The sequence below is a fragment of the Sapajus apella genome, unplaced genomic scaffold, assembly GCF_009761245.1.
Source record: "Sapajus apella isolate SASKATOON/1434 unplaced genomic scaffold, GSC_monkey_1.0 scaffold4, whole genome shotgun sequence".
Lineage (NCBI taxonomy): Eukaryota > Metazoa > Chordata > Mammalia > Primates > Cebidae > Sapajus > Sapajus apella.
In genome coordinates, this window is record NW_022436944.1 from 56,472,954 (window position 1) to 56,479,715 (window position 6,762).

At 43.6% G+C, this 6,762-nt stretch overlaps 1 protein-coding gene across 28 annotated transcripts in view; it reads right to left on the bottom strand.

Annotated features, from left to right (window-relative positions):
• The window catches only part of LRRFIP2 (LRR binding FLII interacting protein 2), a 131,647-nt gene extending 125,408 nt beyond the window's left edge, over positions 1 to 6,239 (bottom strand). For 20 of the 28 annotated variants that reach the window (XM_032270042.1, XM_032270010.1, XM_032270001.1 and 17 more), the window contains exons 1-2: positions 5,944 to 6,076; positions 4,431 to 4,497 (exon numbers count right to left, since the gene is read on the bottom strand). The gene's annotated coding sequence lies outside the window, so the exon portion shown is untranslated. Of the gene's footprint in view, positions 1 to 4,430; positions 4,498 to 5,712; positions 5,839 to 5,943 lie in introns of those variants that run through there. The other 8 variants (XM_032270108.1, XM_032270090.1, XM_032270078.1 and 5 more) reach the window with 2 other exon arrangements.
• Between the last annotated feature and the right edge of the window lie 523 nt (positions 6,240 to 6,762).

Here is a 6,762-nt window from a genome sequence, read left to right on the forward strand (position 1 = left end):
AAAAAAAAAAAAAAAGAACTTTAAACTCAAGTGTTTCGTTCACTAAGAATAAAAAACATCAAGGTTTTTGTAAGACACCGTATAATACAAGGAGGCAACTATGCTAGGAGAGAGCACGTGGTAATAACCAAGAGTTTAAAGACATGACTTCATGGCTGTGCATGGTGGCTCATGCCTGTAATCGAAGCACTTTGGGGGCCAAGGCAGGCAGATCACCTGAGGTCAGGAGTTCAAGACCAGCCTGACCAACATGGTGAAACCCTGTCTTTAAAAAAAAAAAAAAAAAAAAAAGACATGACTTCATGATACTCTATAGTACCACAGGAAAAACAGAATGAGAATTTGGGAAGAAGTTAATGTATCTATTTGAACTCAAAATCATCCTGTAAAACAGTCCATTATTCCAAGAGTCCTTTTGACCCTAATGGCAAGTATGAAGGGTTTCTGAACTGGACTGCTGTTTTAACTGGGGGCCTCCCTATGCCAGTAACAATAATGCCTTTTCCCTGTTGTAAAACGTTTGACTGATTCTTGGCAAACACTCTCATATAACCAGAAGATAACATCAATGCTGGCACATTTTCTGAAAACTTTCTTGTGGATTATTTTTCTAAAAACTTTCCTCCTGGCCAGGCGCAGTGGCTCATGCTTGTAATCTCAGCACATTGGGAGGCCAAGGTGGGAGGACGACATGAGCTCAGGAGTTTAAGACCAGTGCGGGCAACATGGGGACACTCCGTCTCTACAAAAAAGGCATAAATTGGGCCCTGTGTGGTAGTGCATACATACAGCCCCAGCTACTTGAGAGGCTGAGGTGGGAGAATAACCTGAGCCCAGGGAGTCGAAAATGCAGTGAGCTGTGATCTACCACTGTACTCCAGCCTTGGCATCAGAGTAAGACCTATCTCAAAAAAACCAAAAAACCTTTACTCTTTAGTTTTTCTCAATAAGAGGAAGAAGTAGGGGAGGAGGAGATGGCAGCAAAAAACTTGGATCACAGGATATACAGGCTAAGTAGATGTTCATCCCAAAACAGCCTTAATCTTCTGAAGGCAAAATGTCCTTTATAACTCCCCCTTCTGTGGTTGCCACTGATCCTAAACCGCAGGCCTTCCTGACGTGCAGCAGACCAGGCTAGATTATGGTTATGTGGTAGGTTCTGTCAGGCAAGCTTTGACAAGGTCTCAAAATAGACCCTGGGTACAAGCCAGGGAAGCTGCCACTCGCAGTGTCCGACTCCAACAAACTGTAGCCCTTTGGCGTGTAATTTTTTTTCTCTGTGTCTCTCATTTCAAAAAGGAAAAGAATCCTGAATCTCCTCCTGGCCACAAGTAACCTGTATAACATCAAAATGTAAAACTTAAGCCTCCTTTATTCTGTTCAGAAACACTTTGCAGAATAAAGATTGAATCTGTACCTACTTCCTGTCTCGAGAAAGTAATCCATCAATAGCACCCTGGTTTGCAAAAGGATTTTTGGATCTCAAACTCCACAGAGGTTTATTTTATTACAAATAGAGTAGGAGGTGGAACATAAAAGAAGAGAGAAGGTAGATTATTTACTTCTTTCCTGACTAATAACATAGTAGCCAACTTATATGGGGCAAGAAGTTAAACTATACACAATGCTTTTAATTGATACTGGTCATAAAATTATGAAACAATCAACCTATTATAAAACTATTACCAAATATAAATGCTTTCTACATGACAGCACCAGTCTTCAAACCACAATATTTCTACTTTTACCAGTACGAATAAAATTAACCACCAGATACTCAAGTGTTTTTAAGTACCTTATAAAATACGTTTGCAATATTTTTTAATGGAGCGATGCATAAAGAATACATAGTAATTAAGAGCTCCTTTCCCCTTCCACAAGCCCAAGAAATAAGTTAAATTCCATTATAAATAAAGCCCAATATAGGATTGAGATAGTTTTATCTTTTCATAACTTCAGTCCCAATCTTACAGTCACACTTTGAAAATACATTCTACATACATTATTAACTAGCACAAAGACTTATATATGAATTGTTCATTATAGCAGTGTTTATAGAAGGCTAAAAACAACCTAAATGTCTGTCAATAGAAAACGGTAAAATAAATAATGGAAAATGAATAAATTATGGTTCATCTACACTAGGCAAGACTTGCAGTCTTTTAAAAAAAAAGTGAGATAGAAATATGTGCTAAATATAGAAAAATCGTCATATGTCAAAGAATGAAAGACAGTATATTTCTCCTAAACATATGTGATTGTATATATGATAGAAATTTGGAAAGAGATACACAAAAAACCATTAACACTGGTTGCTTGGATTGGGGGTGGGGGTAAGGAAAGGGTGAGAGTTTGTGGTAGAAAGCAGACTTTCTTTTCATCATATACCACATTTTTTAATGTTTTATCAATTTTTTAAAGTCCCATAAACATCTACTAAACCTATGAAGTAAGCATTCTCCTTCTATAATGCCATTTCTTCCCCCTCCTTAATCATCTCTACTTTTATCTATTGTTCTCCCTACCACTAGGCTAAAACAAATGGATACATATGTTCCCTATGAAATGGAATTATCTTATTAAAAAAGAAAAAAGAAATGGAATTATTTCTTGACCTCACCATAAAAATAAATAACAGAACAAATTAAAAAGTATAACATATGATGAACCCAGTTTTTAGCCTAGTGTTTGACTCCTCTGAAGTCTAGAATAATTTATTATAAGCCAAAAAGTTCACAAGGTAAGTTTTGCTCAACTCCCTCCTTCTGAAGTTTTAAAAGTTGAGTTTTGGGCCGGGCGCGGTGGCTCAAGTCTGTAATCCCAGCACTTTGGGAGGCCGAGGCAGGTGGATCACGAGGTCAAGAGAGCGAGACCATCCTGGTCAACATGGTGAAACCCCGTCTCTACTAAAAATACAAAAAATTAGCTGGGCATGGTGGTGCATGCCTGTAATCCCAGCTACTCAGGAGGCTGAGGCAGGAGAATTGCCTGAACCCAGGAGGCGGAGGTTGCGGTGAGCCGAGATCACACCATTGCACTCCAGCCTGGGTAACATGAGTGAAACTCCGTCTCAAAAAAAAAAAAGTTGAGTTTAATTTACTTTTGAGACAGGGTGAGACCCTGTCTCCCAGGCTGGAGAGCAGTGGTGCTTTCAGGGCTCACAGCAGCCTCAACCACCCAAGCTCAAGTGATCTTCCCACCTCAGCCTCACAAGCAGCTGGGACTACAGGCACAGACCACCAGCTAATTTTTTTTTTTGTAGAAACAAGGTCTCACTATGTTGCTCAGGCTGGTCTTGAACTCCTGGGCTCAAGCATTCCTTCTGCCTTGGCCTTCAAAAGTTAGGGTTTAAATGATGATCATAGATTCTATTCTTTATTTGCAAACTGGATAAAGTAGTACACTTTCCTGGGTAAGGGACCATCTTTCCATTTAGATTTTCCAGATAGAAAGCAACTACTTAAAAGTAAAAAGCTAAGAAACAGCCTCTATTTTGCAGGTGCAATGGATAATGATCCTAAGATAAAGACAGAAGAATTTTCTTTCCTTTTGAATGATCCTCATCAACATTCCCAGGACACTGCGAGAATTATTTTTTTCTATATATGATCAACTCTGTTCCTTCTCACACTAGGAACAAGGTAAACAATCCACAAAGAGTTCTGCAAGAAATTGTTCCCTCCCTCTTGCTAAATTCATTTCTAATAAAGACTTGTTTTTGTTTTGAGAGGCACAGATACTTTGCCAAATATATTCTCCATATCACCTTGTCTTTTTGTTATGGAGATACTTAAATCCTGATGTAGGAAGGTTTCCCTTGCTTATTTACCTATAAAGACTGTCAGTTATAGTAATTTCCACAAGGGATTTTCCAAAAGGGAATCTCTGTTCACAGGGAACTGAAACTCTTAAGTCACTGTTAGCTGGACAAAAGTCAAAAGCAACATTAGGGAACACTCTGAATACACTGGATAGCCAAAGTAAAAAAAGACAGCAAAATTTAGTGAAAAAAGTAAAGGAATTTAGTAAGCTAGACCAACAGGACCGACTTGGCATTATTTTACCACTAGCTAAAGTTCTTTACAAAGGAAAATCAAAGTGAAAAGCAGGTGAACTCCAAGAGAAGGAAAAGAAAAAACAAGGCTAAGGGTATCAAGATAATTCTCTGATTTCAACCTTATTTTACTTAACATTTTTAAAGTGAAAAATGATCAAATTACATTTCAGCAATAAAAAGTTATTTCTAGTTTAAAGTGAATCCATTCCAATCACAACTTCAATACACACTTTCTTCTAGAACAGAACTCAAATAAGAACTTAGCGTAGTTTCATTCTACATTTTAAAAGACAGAATCACAAAAATAGGTGATGCTTTCCACTCAAAAGGCTATGTTGCATAGTGCAAATTCTTTCAGTGAACATTTTCATACCTTAGTGATGGTAGCTCTCCTTTCCACTGACATTTACTTCTAGACCCCTTCATTTATCTTCCCACATCTGGCAAAAAAAAAAAAAAGGGGAGGGGCAGTAAAATCAGCAATCACTTAAAAACTAACAAACTATTCTAAACTCGAGCGTTCTGCAAATACTTCAACTTTTATTTCATTACCATTCTTCATGATGATAAATATGAAGCAACAGACCTAACAAAACATAACACCACACTTCCTATAAAATGACTAAAGAATACCAGCTTATTAGGCAGACACGAGCTTAGCTTTCCTCTATTTCACTTTTCAGATTCATAGCAATGATTCACAGAGTGACCTAACTTCGAAATGAATCACACTTTCCGAAATTCTTATTCTACATGAGTATATTCTAATACTCGGTCATTATCTCTGTATCTGTTAAACAGAGCATGACGTTGGTTAAATAGGGTTAGTACTGCAAGATATTCAAACCACAACAACCTTGGAGTCCCTGCCAACTAACTCTATTTGCAACACAGCATTCTCCAATAATTGCACTTTTTCACGCAGATTTATCCCCAAATGAAAATGTTATCTTGAAAAAATGCTATTTTAAACACTGATTAAGAAGTTATCCAGCCATACCCTGCTCTCCCTCTCTCTTGTTCCATTACTGCACCCACATTCTCTTCCCATTATGACAACATAAAAAAATTAAGAGCCACTATTATCCTTACGTATCATTTTTAGTCAGTCAACCCAATCTACAATTTTTTTGTTTATAGTAGAAACGCTGAATCATTAAATGGAAGCTCAAAGAAAACCAGCTACTAACAGTTAAAGTTTAGGATGCAGTATTTATCTAGCTAGCCATGTCTCAGCAGCCTGTATTTGTATCTCCCACGGTGGAAAAAGTAAAGCAAAGACTTGAACGTTTTCCCTCTAAGAAAGAAAAAGTGGGTTTCCTTAGGTCCTCCTGCATCCTGCTGGTAGCCCACAGGCAGGGCTGACTGGAGCTCCATAACTTAACAATCTAGGTGTCAATAACGCCTCATATTAGTCAAGCATTAACCCAGCAAGCGCCTGTGAAACCTGCGCTCCAACTAGGCTCAAGGAGGAAGGAGTAAAATTCCCCCAAAAATGTTACGCCCCACACCGTCCCGACACCGTTCCCTGGGGTGCTCGTCCCGGGACAGAACCGCAGTGTGGCGTCTGGGGAGGAAGAGAAGGGGCCTTGAGCACCCGAAACGGAGGGACAGCTGCCCAATTTGATTTCTCGGACAGTGGGAGTAACACGTACCTTTCCCCAGCGCGGAAGAAGGGGGAGCGTTAGAAATCAGGCTGGATGCCTGAGAACGCCGCAGGCAGGGGGCGACCCCAGCCCGCGAGCCCGCCGGGGGCCGGCCAGTCCCCAGGGAAGCCCGGCCCCCAGCCGAGGTCAGAGGCGGCGCGGATCCCACGGGACTCGCAGGCCGGGAAGGAGGCCCCAACCCCCCGCTCCCACCGGGCCGGCGGCAGGAGCGGCCCTCACCTGTGTTTGGGCGCCGGCTGTGACTGCGTCGCTGTCCAGGAAGGGCCGAAGCGCTGCTCGCCCGCCCTGCGCCCGCTGGGGCGAGGGGCGAAGGGCGCGGCTTGACGACTCACTCCCGGGTCCCCGGCAAGGCGGGCGGGGATGGACGCGGCGGCTCTCGGCTCCGGCAGCCCGCCAGTCAGTCACGCCGATGTGCCCTCCGCGCCGCGGCGGAGACAGCGGGAACCGGCCCCGGGAGGAGCCGCAACCTGAGCGGCCGACTAAGGAGGCGAAGGATGGGCGGGGCCACGGGGTCGACGACCCGCTCACCCGGAAGCAGTTGTGGCCGCGACTGCCAGGGAGCGGCGCTACCGCGGGCAGGGCGCGCGCCCCGCTGGGCAAAGTACCCGAGGCTGTCACACGGCGAGCTGCGCCCTGGGCCGCCGGGTGAAGTTACCCAAGCGGCCATGCTCGTGCCTCCCTGTTCCGCCATTGCGAGCCTTTAGGGCCAAGCTGGAGGGAGGGCGGCGCCCGGCTGCCGGTGAGGCGGAGGCCTGAGGCGGCCTTGGCGGGGCGGCTTCTCAGGTCCCACGGTTCCTGCGCTGTCTCTCCGAGCCAGTACCAGTGCCGGGAATGTGAACTGATACGTGTGCCGGTTCAAGGCTGCCCCTGCCCTGGTTGCCTCCAAACCCTGCGGCCTGCTGGGTGTGGGAGTAGCTGTGTTAGCAAACGAGTTTGGGAGGGAGGGACGGTGGGTGCGGTCGAAATGCCAAAGCCTTATCTCAAAAATGAAAACGCGTGACCTTAAAATTATTTCTGGTGAAGAACGCTTGCCCGAGA